Below are 16425 nucleotides of genomic sequence, written 5' to 3'. Positions count from 1 at the left end.
ATATTTGATACAATTAAATATAATGGAAATTGGAAAAAGACAACTAAATATATATTGACTTATTTGCTCCGCCTGCAGCTGTGAAATGTATTTCTAAGCCACCGTGTCAATTAATATAGTTTGCATCGTGTCGTCAATGTTTTCTGCATTTGTGAGCAAATTATTGCACAGTTTATGTCAACAATACAAGTTGTCCTGACCGGTCTACCGATATTGGCTGTTGGTGGTTGCCAATAGCAAGAATGCTGAATGAAAAATTGCTTTATGGATTGTCTTTGGTTAGTCGTATGCTTTTGTGCTTCAAACAAATGGCACCTGCTTTACCCTTAACATTTTCCTGCTAAAATGGCAGATAAGAACCATACTGTATGATAAAAAAGTTTACTGTCACACAACTGCTAACATGTTTATTGGAAGCCAAAGAAATAATCAAGGCTGCAGAGTGCAAGTCGATACGGCGATATGTTTTAGCCTTGTCACTGGTCACATGCTTTTGGTTCCTTGCAACTCTGGACAAATAAAACTGAATATTAGAATTCATGCAAGAGTCAGCCTTGAACTCTTTTCCATTACCAAACTGTCAGGATGTCACGGTGGGATAGCACTGCCACTAAAGAAGAAGAGGAGAGTGTCATATGAAAGGAAGTCTATATCTGTGGAGCAACACAAAGGGATTCGTTGGACCTTGAAAATAGTACAAGATCTTCCATTTTTTTAGTTGTGGTTATTGTATAGCAAAAAGAGATTTTGTGAAAACATATCAAATCATCAAGTTCAATTAAAATTTTCGACGACTATGAAGGAGGTTCTGCAAAACTGAGCAAATATGCCTCTGAGCAACAGGATAGAGAAGGACTTCAAAGTTTTTTTAGTTGAGTATTTTAGAAATGAGTTTATGCTGGGAATAAACGTAGCTCCTCTTTATCAAATGAGCTATAGCGTTTTCCATTTTGTTATATTCATTTGGCGATAATTAGAAAATTAAGTGGTGCAGAAAAATCTAGTGAGAAAAAAATATAGAGCGCTAAATTGTTTAGATCAAGCTAATCCAATTAAAAAAAAAACCAGGCAAAACTAAAAGGTAAGAAATATTAGTCATGATGAAGAAGACAAAAAAAACACTTCACAATAAAACTATTAAAAGTAGTGCACATCATCTGTAAAACAACCGAATACATTTGGTTGATTCGTGATTATAATTTAAATTCAAATGATGTGTTTCCTCTGTGTTTTCCAAATGGCTTCCGTTCTCATAATATTTTTCAGTACAGTGAAGCGCCGCTATCGAGCCCTGCTGCAAATAGCAAAAGGCCTCGAGGAATATTCATATAATTATTTGCAATTAGCAACAGATGCCACAAGATGGCACTAAAGCATTTCTCTCATTTCGAATAACAAAGTTTGGTGTCCTTGAGATGTCAAAAGATGGCGCCAAAGCCATATTTTAATATTAGATGTTGCTTTGGCCTGAGCACAAAAAAGGAAAATGTAAGTTTTTCCACAAAATATCAGCGTGTAGTTTCAGAAAGAAAACCACAAATCGCTGACTTTACCAAAGCTGAACCACAAATCTGCTGTGGTTGATGCAGCCTTATTCTTGAGTCTTCCGGGACTTAGTCAGTCAGGAAGATGGCCTGGTGCATCAACAGACCTCTGAACACCACTGAATCTGTGAGTATGATTCATGAGTGCCCTCATGTCATTTTTCTTTATTCTGCAGCAACCGCCGCGACGGTACAGTTGAGAGCTACAACAGCGATTGGCTTTTAGGTTCCACACACTCAAATAGTGCTTGTGTATTTGGGGTTTATATAGGGGACGGTGGGAATTGAAGGGGTGCGGTGGAGGTCATTATAGTCCGTCAGCCGTCAGAGTGTGGGTCTCCATCTTGCTGAGTGATTGAGCGATAAGGCAGTCACAAGCCATGCAGGCTGGTCGTACATCAAGCAAATACAAGCCACCTCCACTAGCTCCCCGCATCCCCAAGGTGATATTGACTCGGGCTTGATAAAAAAAAAAAAAAGGAGGGTGGGCAAGGAAGAAATATTTGCGCTCAGCATGCTAACGTTTGAATTAATCAAAAGTGCATCTGAGGTTATAGCTACATTTTTGTGTGCAGCTCCTCACAAGAGATTTTATTAGATTTGTAAGATAATTAAGATGCTTTGTTGTGTCATTTTGTATCATTTCTCCCGATCCTTATTATATGCCAAGATAAGACAAGAGCTTTTAACTCACTCAGTCGACAAACTTCAATTATTTTTTTGGCATCTACTTTGAAGTCAGACCACTTCTTCTTTCCTACTGTGGTCCTGCACTGACCTCCTGCCACTCGTAACATTTTCTTTTGTTCGTTATGATGCCGCCAAGCCCAGCCAACAATATTGCCTTTCTTGCCTGCACCTGACCAATAAGAACCTCAAAATTGCATTTTTTTCTTTGTTTCACAAGCCACCATGATTCACCCTCACTTACATGGCTCATTTACTATATTCATGCGTTGCCTTACATTGACCGTACATGATTGAATATGCGCACATGAGCCGTGTGCACACTTTTCTGAGTGGAATGTGACTTAATAAATGTTTTGCGTCCTACCTGGCAGTGAGCTTCATATAATCCAAGTGCAGTGTATCTCAAATCTTTGTAAATGACAGATTCTTGATCCATCTTTTGCAGTGAATTTTATTCCATTTTCCTGGTGAACCTGAAAAAACAACAACAAAATCCAGTGAGCATACTTAAGTACCACACCTAATTTTGTGACTCAAATCTCGTATCAGCCAAAAAAGTCAGGATGTTTGCACAAGTGTGTGAGTGTGTGTGAGGTCAAAGCTTAATTCCAGCATGCTTGCCAATCAAATTTCTACCCATCCGGACTCTCGGAAACAGATTGAGCCAAATTCTGTACGAGACTTTGCGGTTGTGTTTGTTCGCCACTAATTGCCTGCTGTCAAAATGTCTTGAGTGAGATGATAGCAGGAAATAGGACAGGGCATGCGTGAACCTCATTAAGTCATCACTCAGTGCTGCAGATGTGGGGGAATGAAACACAGAGTTACACAGTAAGATATTAGCTGTGTCACCCGTGGGTTTTTATCTTGATAATAATTGTTTATTTTGACAAATAGAATTGGAAAAAAAAATCATTTGAAGAAGAGACAGGCGACAGCTCTGGTTTTAACTGGGTCATCGAGGAATGACAATATTGGCCTCACTTCACTTCGACGTCAGAGATGATTTTTTTAAACTTATTATACGTTAAATGCTTTAGCAGCGGTATTCTTTTATTTTATGTTCGCAAACAGGCTCAAAAGGGTCATCTAAATGTTCCAGGAGTTGGTTTCAGGTTTTGGTTTTACTAAGTGATACCCGGTCCAGCTACTTGTCAATCATTACACAGTGTCCTCTCGCTTAAATAGTAATTCTTCTTCAAATTGCCTCAAAGAAATGAGAGAATTTAAAGGTGGGGAAGTTACGTTTCACCTCATCACCCAAAAGTCCAAAGTCAGCCGTCGAATTCGACACCCCGGAGCCACAGTACCAATTTACGGAGTTGCTGTTATGGCCGTGTCGGAATGTGAAATGTGAATCGTGCAGCCTAAATGAGTCCTGGCGAGAAAATGAGATTCTTGGGGAGAGCATTAAAAATACAAAGAATATACAGCAAAGGAACCCAGAGGGTGCATATCACTGAGATGTGGGCTATACATAATGCACAAGGCTGAAGATGCCATCTCAAATATGGTAATAAGACACTGGAATGGGGGTGGGAGGGGGGGGGGGTAGCTAATGGATCAGCACATTAAGTACACTTCTGCGAGATGAAGCAGCATAAAATAAGAGGGTAAATTTGCTGGATTGTTAATGTCGCCAGACAGAACTATTTGAATTATACTTTCATTATTTATCAGGAATCTCTTATCTAAGTCTCAAAAGTCAGGGAGTTTAATTTACGGTAACTAATTCCATAAAGTGATGAGCAGCACAAAAATCTAGGAATTAAGAACAAGAACTAATCTTAACACTAGGTGACTACAGTCATTGCAGCTATTTCAACTACAAGCCTGATTATGCCTCAATCAATATTATGCTTGGATGTATTTTGTTTATTTTTCCAAAACTATGATTACAGTTACAGTAATTTGAAGATAAAATAATCCGACTTACAGTGTATATTATTTAAAAAAAAATTGTTTTTATAATATTTTATTTCTATTCTTGTTGTTATTGTTGTAAAAAATTAATCCAAATAATATACTTGGGTTATGAAATTATTGTTATTATTATAATTATTACTATAATTATTATAAGTATTAAGACTGGTGGTATGGATGTAGATGCTTTAACAGTTAAAAAAAATTAAAAATAAATAATTCATCATATTTCATGATGATCATGTTGTTAAATGTTATTACGTAAATTTGCATGAGCAAAATATTACAAACGACTGCATCTTATTCAGTTGTGCTAGTGCAAATGTATAAAGTAAACTTGCATATTTAAGAGTGACTTTATATTTGTAAAACAGACTCCAGATGCTTACGATGGTTACAACAGTATCACTGTTGATCATAACGAGTTAAGATGGCGCTTATAACGGCCTCTGAATTAACACGTTTGCAATTCATGCACCGCCAAATGCTAAGAAAGGATGGGCGTTTGTTAAAGCAGAGAATCAATATGCTCTTTCGTTTCACAAATCCCTTCTCACCTTTCCTGAGCAGATGGCTTACTCGAGAGCGAGGAAGAGCAAAAAAAAAAAAAAAAAAAAAAAAAAGGATGCCAACCAGTAATCATATGTGCAATAAATGGTGCTGGTTATGTTCCTGTGGAGTGACGACAGATGGCGTGGTGATGGTCCTGCCTCGGAGTGTGTATGCGCAGTTTAGAGACACCCTCACGTTGCCCCTGATGGGGACTTGTTAAGCACGGTGGTTGTCTACACCTATCGCCAAGGCAACTATCCAAAGGAGACATAAATCACACTGAAAGTGTCTTTCATTGACGTCTCATTTTCTTAGCGTGTGGGTGCTATTGGGCGAGAGTTAAAGCTAGTTGAAAATTAGAATAAACAACGTCGACCTCGAAATTAGCTTGGCGTTTACTCCAACGATTTGTCTGCCGTTCGGGGATTAGAATTGATCATGTGGATGATGCAAGTAGAAGCTTCAAGTGGTCTTGATTGGCTCATTTTTGATAATATAGCTTAACAAAAACCCTGTAATGAAGTCAACGTCAGTTTCTTAATGGGATTTTCAATCATTTTATTATCGTCAAACACAAGCGAGTGAAGACGAGTGCCTCCGTGTAAAAATGTGGACAGACAAATACTACGTATAGTAAAAATTCCAATGGTGTGCGTTAAGTTTTGGAAATGGGCCTTCAGTGGGGGTTGAAATGATCTAATCCACTTCTTAACTCATTCACTGCCATTGACAACTATAGACGTCATATATCCATTTTAACTGGGTTAATAATGCCATCACTTTGCCATATTGTTCCAAAAAAGAACTACGAGTGGCCTTTTACAAAACTTTATATAGTCTTATGTGACACCATCCTATGTGCTCAAGGGCAACTCAATGATTTTTTAAAAGTTTGACAAATATATTTTCTCTTCTTGCTGATTCTCCCCATCGCAAAAAGAAAAATGTACAGTCCAGACATTGTATATAAAGTAGCCTGTAATTACCAAACAAATACAAGAGAAAATAAATCTGGCTGTCATTGTAGCCTTTATCAGAGGAGTCGCACCTTCCTGGTGTGAGGGTCTAAAAATAATCTGGTCATAAAAGAAATCTGACTAAACTTTGCTGACCTAAACAGGTACATTCTCCAAGGGAATTTGCCTCTCTCTACCTGACAAAAAACATGTTTGAACAGTTGAAATCCAAAGCCTATTAAAAAGATAAACATTACAGCAATTGACACAAGCTGTACTTTTTAACACCCGCACTTGTTCCTTTGTTTGAATGCAGATTCAAGTCACTTTACTGCTAGCTTTGAGTTGGATCCATATCTGACTCATTTATAGCCGGAGGCTTCATATATGTGATATGATCATAGCGATCCTTTAAACGCCGAATGCCAGATATGTCGAGCACATCCATTAGCTGATTGGCATCAGCAGTTTCATTCAAGACTTACAATCAGTGGTGCATTGTTGTCGCTTGGCCACCAGCTAGTAATCATCAGTCATACCTGTAGCAATGCTATCCCACCCTTACAAATAGAACACAGCACGCTTTAATGCCAGACAAAGGCTGCTTACCATAATTAAACAGCTTCTCTTCTGACACGTTACATTGTGTTGCTTGCCAGCCAGATCTGTGGCCCAAAGGAATCGTGACTCAACTTGTGTTGATCACATATGCTTCATCCGCTTCTTTTTTTTATTTTTTTTTATGTGGATCACACGTCCAACTGTGCGCAAGCATATGGGGCTGCTTGTGTCTCAGATTGTGTGAAGTCTGCATTCATTGTTTGTGATTTCCTGACTCAAATGAAAATCTATCAGAGCAGAGTACAGAAAGGATAAACATCTAATATGTATTTAATAAAAACCTCCCGCTCACGTAAAATAGTTCAAAGTTAGACTTCACTGGATGAATTTACACAATTTCTGATTGCAATGCCTTTCCTCCTCGTTGTTGTCTAAACTCCGTAGGCATGTCGATCAGCCGGGCTGTTACAGCCAGTCAGATTTAGTATGACCTTCCTTTGACCTTCTATAAATGTATTTGCAAGGATGTCTATGTATTCAGAAAATGAGATACTTGAGAGAGAATTCAGCCAATAATATGCATATGAGCCCTTATTGTGTATAGGACTGAGCGCATGATGACTTGACAGGTTGCTACTATAGATCTATTTCTGATAAAGGTGCATAGCTGCTGATTACAGAAGAACAGTCAGCCATTATGTTCTTTAATTACTGAAGTAACTGTGCATAGAATATGACTTTCTTCTTCTGCCTGCATTATTTGCATTAAAGGCACACTTGGGAGCCCCATTATCATCAGATGCTCTTGTTACGCTCATAAGGAGATTGGAGTCAATCAGACAGAGCTGACAGATGGGAAAGAAGCCGGACAACGTACACTGGGGCTTATCTGACAGGGGCCACCGTTAAGGCAAGTGACCGACTGACAGACTGTGTCATGCAGGCAGACATACGCATACAGAGTCAGTCGAGCAGGAGACAAAATGCTCTGACAGACTCAACATGGACTGACAAATGGACCAGGAATGCCCCGACTAGAAGTTTTACTTAACTTATGGACCAAACTTAAATTGCTTGGAGGGTGTCCATGTGATATGCAGATATGAGCAAAGCTGTAATGTTTGATATTTCCACATGTTGCCACAGTCAACTTGAAAAAGTAATTTAATTACTTTACTGATTACTTGACTTACTTAAAGTACCGTATTTTACGCACTATGAGGCGCACCGGATCATAAGGCACACCTTCTGTGAATGGCCCATTTTAAAAATGTGTCCATGTATAAGGCGCACTGGATCATAAGGTGCACCTTCAATGAATGGCCCATTTTAAAACTGTGTCCATATAAAAGACATATGTCATATATATGGACAAAGTTTGGCCCGCCTGCTGTAGTGGCTCAATATTGGTCCATATATAAGGCGCACCTGATTATAAGGCGCACTGTCGATTTTTGAGAACATTTAAGATTTTTAGGTGCGCCTTATAGTGCGGAAAATGCGGTACCCAAATTTGACCACACATTATTGAATAGTTATAAAAATGTGGTGGGATTTCTGACTGGAGATAATGTCGATTCAAAAACATAAACTTACATGCATAGAATGACTTAATCGTGCATTATCATTCATTCCTTGCGTATTATTATGAACATGTATGACTCCAAAATAACTTCAAAGTTTGCAAAGGTCTTCACTCCTCATTCAAAGGCAAGGAGGTTTTAAAAGACGTGTTCTTTACAAATCCAAAAGATCAAGAAAAGGCCACGACAAGCAAAGAGAAGCAAGGATAACCTTTGTTTTGAAATGTAGAAACGGCAATACAAATGCTTGGTCACCCCAAGTTTTCAGCTCTGACCTTGGAGGAGGCAGAAGTGTTTTTCCTCTAAGGACATGCAAAGAATAATAAAGTAGTTGCTGTGGAGGATTGAAGGAGCATAGCCTACGCTTGTGACGTATTACTGCAATGCAGGCGGAAGCTATGCTCCTATGAGTTATAGTCACGCAGACAACAAAGAAAAGCAAAACCTATGGTTAAGGTTGAGTCATGAGTCAAAGAAAAAATGTATAATTGAATGTGTAATAGCAGTCTGGTGAAATACAGTAATTATTTTAAATACAGCATTTCACAAAAGTTAAATTGTGGCTGGAATATTGTGATCCAAGTTATTCATATTATACTTATCATACATTAAGAATATAACCAGAATTGCATTTTTTCACCTTCGTAATAATGATTCGTCCGATCTTCTCGACAGGTGATGCGGAAACTATTATACATGCGTTTGTCACGTCACGCCTGGACTACTGTAATGTATTATTTTCTGGTCTTCCTAAGTCCCGCATCAAAAGTCTACAGTTAGTACAAAATGCTGATGAGAGGCTGCTCTCACGGACAAGAAAATTTGACCACATTACCCCAATATTAGCCAATTTACATTGGCTCCCGGTCCATTTAAGATGTGACTTCAAGGTTCTTCTATTAACCTATAAATCACTGCATGGCTTAGCGCCTTCATATCTCGTCGACCTAGTTGTTCCTTATGTTCCGTCTCGTAACCTTCGTTCGCAAAACGCTAGTCTTTTAGTGACATCGAGGGCCAAGAAAATGTCTGCAGGGTGTAGAGCAGAGTAGAGCGCATTCACTGAACCCCTCTTTGGGGGGGGGTAATGACATACCAGCAAATCAGTGTGACTTCTGCTGTTGCCTTTGCAAGACCAGTTCAGATATGCGTTATCGCGAATTTACACGACATTCAGGTGTGTTCGGCCATCCGCGAGGGGGGTGTTAGCATACCAGCTCTGCCGAACTCCTGAAGCCAACTCACCGAACCCCTACGGTTCGATCGAACCCAGGTTAAGAACCACTGGTCTCGAGCATTTTCTATTCGGTCTCCAGAGCTTTGGAATGCCCTACCAATGGATATTAGAACTGCTACCTCAGTAGAAACATTCAAGACACGTTTAAAAACACATCTCTATGATATGGCCTTTAATTAACCTGTAGTGGCCGATTCGGCTGGAGTTTGTTTTCGTTCCCTCTCCCCACACCCCCTCCCCTCACCCCTCCCCGGCTGGGGAGGTGGTTAGGTGGCACCCGAGCTGACAGTAGCTATCTGGATTCTCGCGGACCAATTCAGGATGAGGGAACTGCAGCTCAACCTCCTCGAAGACACTGCCAGGACAATCGAGGGCACCTCCGGCAGGTCTTCGCTTTGACTTGGACATCCACTTTTTCATTGATTTTCATATTATGTATTATTTGTGCCCTCTCTGCATCCATTGCAACCTGGTGATCCTGAAAGGGGGATCCTCCCATCTGTGGACCCTTCTCAAGGTTTCTCATTTTCCCCTGGTAGGGGTTTTTGGAGTTTTTCCTTGGCCTTTTGGGAGCTTAAGATCAGGGGATGCTTTGAGAATAATTGTCAATTTTTGTCTATGTGAAGCCCTTTGAGACTGCTTATGATTTAGGGCTATACAAATAAACTTGACTTCTCATGTCAACACACATCTTTGTAACCTGATTGCCTTGAATTCATGAAATCTGACATTTCAAATGAAAATATAAGGCCCAGGGAGCTGAAGCAGGGAAAATGATGAATCAGGGACATCGACTAGTGGTAAGACAGAGAAGAGATTAGGAGATAATAGGAGAATTGTCTGTAGTTCAGGTTGTCATTGAATCCTTCCACTGTGGGTCAGCTTCTTGGGGCATCGACTTAATCAGTAATGACGACACAAAGCAGAAGGCTGGGCCGCTTCCAGATGAAAGCACTTGTCAAATTACCCGCAGAGCATCGATTCTCAATCGATTCACAGTCCGGCTGAGATAGGAGAGTGGTGACGAATGGCATTCTTTTATACAGGTAAAGGCAGTAGCAACTTCTTTGGTAAGAAGATCAAGAGGCTGTTAGAGACATGTGCTTTTGGGAAAATTAGATATTTATAAATATTCGAGGGCCAATCCTAATCTCAATTTTAATTAATGTATTCATTTAAAACAATTAACCGTATTGTTTTAATAAAGTGCTTCTGTCGCAATTTGGCTGAATTTTTTTTTTTTTCCTCCGTTCAGACGCCTGGGCGGTATTTTTTACAAATTAATGACTGAATTGGTTTAAATTACATTACCATTTAAAATAACATTAACAGTATTGCATCAACATTGACAAAAATATGTCTGCGGTGTCCTTTTTTAAATGTCAATGTCGTTAAGTGTGCGACACTGAAGATGCAAGTTGCGACTCATGCTCCCTGTTACGTCTTCTCAAGTATACACCCTCACAGACAGACATCTTAAGTACACATCCAAACAAGTACACATCACAACAAGTACGCTTTTTCCGCTATATCCTCTCAAGAGCAGATCTTCAAAAATACATACCTAAAGAAGACCATGGTCTGAAGCACATTTTCTTGCAACAACATGCATATTTTGGGCTACATCCTCTCAAGTACACTTAAGAAGAAAACATGTCAAGTACACCTCTGCACAACGTTTCAAATAGAAGTCTTAAGAAAAATGCATTTCCACAACTGAATATGAAAGGCTCAAGTACACAATATTCTTCAGATGTCTTTGTGACACAACTCAAATGGCTCATCTTTAGAAGGACACGTTCTCAAAGATTTCTTCATAATGATACATAGGCCACATCCTTTCAAATTAGGTCTTGTTTGTATCTGAACTGCCTGCCGCACTCATAGATCCTTATTTGAGGATGAATCAAAGTTTCTGATGAGGTCAATGCAGCATAGGGGCCACACAATGAGTTTCTCCCTTTTATCGACGGTAGATTATTTGTGAAATAAAGTTATTTTTATGCATCACAATGCACCATCTTAGATCATTGAGAGTGAAAGAAAGTGACATTCACGCAGAAGCTGTCCAAAATCTCATAAGTACAATGAATGCAAGAATTGCAAAGCTGCAATCAAATAAGAGGCTGTAATGTTGTAATGATTGAAATAGTGTTGGATTTTAGCAGCCTCTTAATGCTGCAAATTTAACAAATGACTATTTTCAGTTCTTTACAACATTCTGCGTATAAAAATTTGGAACAGTGCATTTTAACAAAAATTTGTTTTTATTGTTGAATAAAATTCTGTTGAAAAGTTTTATAATATACAAATGATTCTCCAACAGAATTAATTGAAAATCACACTAAATGGGAATTGCATAGACTATTTACGAATATATTAGGGGGAAAAAAATGATTATCAAATGGATGCACCCCTGCAAGTAAAATATTCTTGCAGACAACCACTTTCAGAGAGGTACAAATTTACAAGCAGGTTTAGTTTCAGATTCAAATAGGAAAAAAATAATGAGCCATTTCATGAAACAAATCTTGTGAATTTTTTCACTGAATAAGTTCATCAGGAAATGAAGCGCTCATTACACTGAGCTCACCTTTCCTCCTTGTAAACAGCTATGTCCTTCTGCTGTGATCATTGTTCTACTTTATGCCGTGGCTTGTGGATTGCATTACAAAGCATATAATTATGCTTCTCTTGAATTATGAGCCCGCGCAGAGTCATAAAGCATGCACCTGCCGAGTAAGTAGACACGCTAAATCATTAGTGCAAATACAAACTGCTGTGCATTCTACTGCAGGAAGTTGAAGAAGAAGCTGCTCAGATTGGGGGGAGTGGGTGTCGTCATTTTGAAAGGCTTTGCCATCCTCATCATCACCTCAGAGAGAAATGATTTTTGTCAGCGTGACAGCATATCACCTCCGCTCGCAGTTCAACGGAATAATAATGTCGTATAGTTATGGCATGCTGGCGTTATTATGACCTTGGTCAATTTACTACATGAACATTGACTTGAGAAATGAAAAACAAAATCAAATACATACCAATACTATATACAGTACCTACACATGAACTTGAAACCACTGTCTAAACATTATTTTAAAAATATTACACACATATTGTTATATATGTATATTTATATAATAATTTAATATCATATAAAGCCTGTATAATAATAATAATAATAATAATAATAAAGTAGTTTCCTGGCACTCTGTACTACTTCAGAATTAGTATCACGTACTGTATGTGTGTACGTGTGTGTGTGTGGGGGGGGGGGGGGGGGGGGGTTAGGGGGCGTCGACAAATCAACTGTAAAATTGTCAATATTTAAAGGAGAAGTCAATTATAAATTAGAAATCATTTCCAGAATACATGTACAAAGGTTCTATTTAGGGTAAATGAATGAAATGTAGGTGAGTATTTGGGTAAACACAAAGACATGACAGAAAAACAAAGACAGAGAGACAGAAAGATTAATCATCTGAATGCGCAAAAGATGCAGGGAAACCATGGTTACGTCTAAAAATTGTATGCCATACATGTCAATCACTCAGTAAAATGAAAATGAAACCAGTGCATATTCTGAGCACAATATGCAGCATCTTTATTAAAGTGTAAATCATGTTGTCACAGGTGGGTGTTGGGAAACAGGATGTATGCATACCCGGCAGCTATCATGGGAAATGGAATTTGAAGGAAAATATCAACAAATAAATAAGAATCTGGTATATTAACACGGTTCTGAAAACGCATGCAGGTTTAATAAATAAAACAGGCAGAAAATTTAAACACACCTGCATATTGACTGCCATAAACAACACGGGTGACTATGAAATTTTAATCCATTATATCCATTATGCATCCCTAAATGTTAATGTAAAAAAAGTATTGATTTATACAGTGCTGTGTATATACATAAATTAAAATGTTGAGCACATTAGGTTTTGTAGCTATTTATTTTGCTAGTTTTAACTCAAATTTGTTTCAAAATAAAGTACAAGTGATCTCAGGGCAATGGCAGAATTTTGAACCTAAAAGAGGCCAATCAGTGGGCCTCAAGGACTGAAGTTTGGTCAACAAGTTGTTACTAGCTTGACTTTGTCGCCTCATTTTGTGTTGTTGCCATTTGTACGCAGGACAGAGAATCTGGAAAAAAGGTGGACAACTTACACAACTTTAACAAAAGTTTGTTTGTTCCACATCGGTGTAATTGATACATACTAATGCTATAATATAAAATAGATTTGCTCCTATGTAGAGACTTCAAGTACACAAAAGTCATTATTATTCTATTGGATAGTATTTATATTATTCATTCTTTGTGTATTTTTCTTCTATTTTCTTCAAAATAATCCCAAGAAAAACAACGTCAGTCTCCAAAATATGAAATTCAGACCTATTCAATTCAAAGTGAAAATTATTATCTTTAAAGGTGAAGCATTTATTGAATCAGCTGGCATTATATTGAACATAATGGAAGCGTTTTGGCCGGGAACAATTACATCAGTGGCAGCCTTGATGGCCATGAGAAGCCTTTAGAGAGCAACGGTCGCAGCATCTTTTCTGTGTCAGTCGCTTCTTTTCTTCAATGTCGGTGCAAATGTGCTCCAAGGCAACAAATTTCAATTCATAAGGAACCCAAGGACCGGGGCAAATATAAAAGCAATAAAAGATATCCAGGAGATAGGTCCTATCTCCAGTCATCACAGTGCAAAGCATGCATCAGGCTTTTGTCCTTGAGACATTTTCCTCTCGCTGTGCGTCCTCCTTCTAATACTTACCCCCATGATATGAAAAATGTGATTAAACTGTTCACTGCTGGGGAAAAAGGGGCAGTGATTTTCCCAGAGTCATTATTTCAGAAGCTGCCGATGGAGCGGCCACGCTATCTTTTGCCCTTACTCGTACATTATTTTATTTTCCTTCCAGTACCTCATTTTAAGGGACACTTTCAAATAAGCGGATAGTAAAAAAGATACAAAAGTCCATTTGTGATTACATTCACATATCTTATGTATCATAACCCAGACGGTGGAAAAATTACCTGTAGCTAAAAATATTGATTCAACAGTGTTTGTTTGGCATATAATCAACCACAGTTTCACTCCTAGTGAAGAAATTTGCCGTGACTTAACACCAATTTTATAATTTGCTTATTAAAGATGTCAGAGGTTTGGAAAAACAAGAAAGCACTCCCATTTTTTTTTGTCCATTGGGAGCCATTATTGACTGCCCTAGAAGTTGCTAATTGACATAACTGGGAGTAAGTTACTTTCAAGACTAGTCTAAAAAGTGCTCTTGATCTTCATCGTGGAGCATCACCTTGCTCTTTTTTTAATTTTCTGAGGATACAGTTAAGTGACATAGGAAGTTGACGGACAGATGGGGAGATGGATTCATGGCAAAATTAGATTAAGGTTACAGTTCAGGGATTTGACAGTGGTCGAGCCAAGGGAAAGGTACAACAAAAAAATACTTGAAAGAAAGGATGGATGAAGGAAGGGGCAGAAGGGGGATAATGCAAGAGCGAGAGATGAATGCGACGGTGAGGTCGGCTTCCTTGCCTGGAGCGTTTATGATGGATGGTGTGTTTTTCTCCTCCATGCTCGCTTCAGTATGTCACTGCCGGCTGGTGTTAAGGCACTACTCTGGGATGAGGCAGCAAGAACAAAAAATTAAATTGATTGATTGTAAGCGCTGTACTTTATTTACTTGCGTTACTGACTTTTAGTTTTGTAGAACACCAAACAAGTCGTCTGGTTAAAAATAACAATTAGAGAAGTATTGAAAGTGATTAAAAACAAAACAAACAAATAAAAACAATTCTATGCTAATAGGAAAATATGCGAACAAGATTACTGTTCAGAGAAACTAGGCAGACTTCTGCCAAGAAAAAATATTTAACCAAAGTGTGGTTTGTTTTCTGATCGGCTTAACTAACCAGGGCAAAGCTCTCTCAAAGCCAAAATTGTTTAAAAAATGGAAAAGCAATTGTTTTTTGTTTCTATTTGACCATGATCCTTCCTTTTCTATGGGAATCTAACTTTTAGCTGCAAAACAATTGTGTATGCTTGTTCGGCTGTGCAAAAATTTAAAGAAAAAAAAAAAATCTGTTTACAGCACTAACATGATTACAAAATATCTCTTTAAAATGCTGATTCTTGCCATTGTCGAATTAAACAGGTCAACAATTTTAATTTTACTTTTAATCAGAGATGGCTTCATGTGTCATTGGTGTTGATTTAAAAATTGCCTTTACTATATATTTTTTTTATTTCATCCATACAAGCTTGGGCAATATGCATTTTAACAAGCTTCAAAATTTACAGCCAGACTTAACCTGTTGCTGAAACTCAGCCTTGATTCATTAATACTATAATAATGGAGAGTGGGATTCTGGCAGCCAACCTTCCGGTATTACCTAATATATTAGGCTACTATATTAAAAATCCTTGTATGCTAACAAGATGAAGTCAAAGTTGTTAACAATAATGACAAACTATTTTAAATGAGTAAATTTACAGTGAATATTGCACTAGTTCCACATTTTGCAAATGCTGTCTAAGCACAAACAATTGCTCTTTGCAGTCATGTAAAATTTTAAACATAATTGCACATGATAAAAAAATAAATAATAATAATAATATTTAGGCTTTTCGAGTAGAGGTGTCATCGGCACTTAAATGAAAATACTGATAAGATCTTAATGCTTTCCAAAATGCTAACCTAGGCAAAGTATTGACTGTCACTTAGGGGAAATTGAGAAATTTGCCTGTCATGTTAGCTGACGTTACAAAGTGGATTATTGTCACCCCCGAGGAGAAAATCCTATTTAAGCCGCTATCTATTTATAGATGGTGATAGCGCAGAGGTTCAGACAATGGGGGGAGAGTCATCAATGTCAAATACACCAAGGTCATTCACAAAAGTGAGCATGTTTAATTGCAAATAACACCATGGGATCCCATCATGTCGCTTTGCAAATGTACAGCAAAGAGACCGTGATACAGCAAAGATTGAGGTTAAGGCAAAAAATGTACCAATCGTATTCATTTTGCAGTCACATTGAATGTATTCACACATATACAGTAAATAAAATGAGGAGACGCCATTAAAAGCATATATATCATATATCAAAAAAGGATGCTGAGTTTGTATTCACGTCACCTTCACACTGCTGCTCTTTGTTATGCATGTCATGCCCCACTCTTACTCAATTATACACCTGCCGCTTCTACTTATTCACCCGTAAGAATGTGTCATTAATAAGCCCGGCTACCATTTTCTGACCATTTTGATTACGACTCACACGGCACACTCATATCTTCATTAATAATTGACTAGAGTCGACATTAGAACATTTACAAAGTAGAAACAGA

At 38.1% G+C, this 16425-nt stretch overlaps 1 long non-coding RNA gene across 1 annotated transcript; it reads right to left on the bottom strand.

Annotated features, from left to right (window-relative positions):
- Positions 1-1811: 1811 nt before the first annotated feature.
- LOC148389882 (uncharacterized) lies at positions 1812-11726 on the bottom strand. Its single transcript, XR_015861561.1, has 3 exons — positions 11640-11726; positions 2599-2707; positions 1812-2003 (listed from the first exon to the last, which is right to left on the bottom strand). It is a non-coding gene; the product is annotated as an uncharacterized LOC148389882 (long non-coding RNA).
- Between the last annotated feature and the right edge of the window lie 4699 nt (positions 11727-16425).

The sequence above is a fragment of the Syngnathus floridae genome, chromosome 12 (assembly GCF_059516105.1).
Source record: "Syngnathus floridae isolate MCC-2025c chromosome 12, RoL_Sflo_1.0, whole genome shotgun sequence".
NCBI classification, from domain to species: Eukaryota; Metazoa; Chordata; class Actinopteri; order Syngnathiformes; family Syngnathidae; genus Syngnathus; species Syngnathus floridae.
Note: the sequence above shows the minus strand (reverse complement) of the source record. Positions and strands in the feature narration are given on the sequence as shown.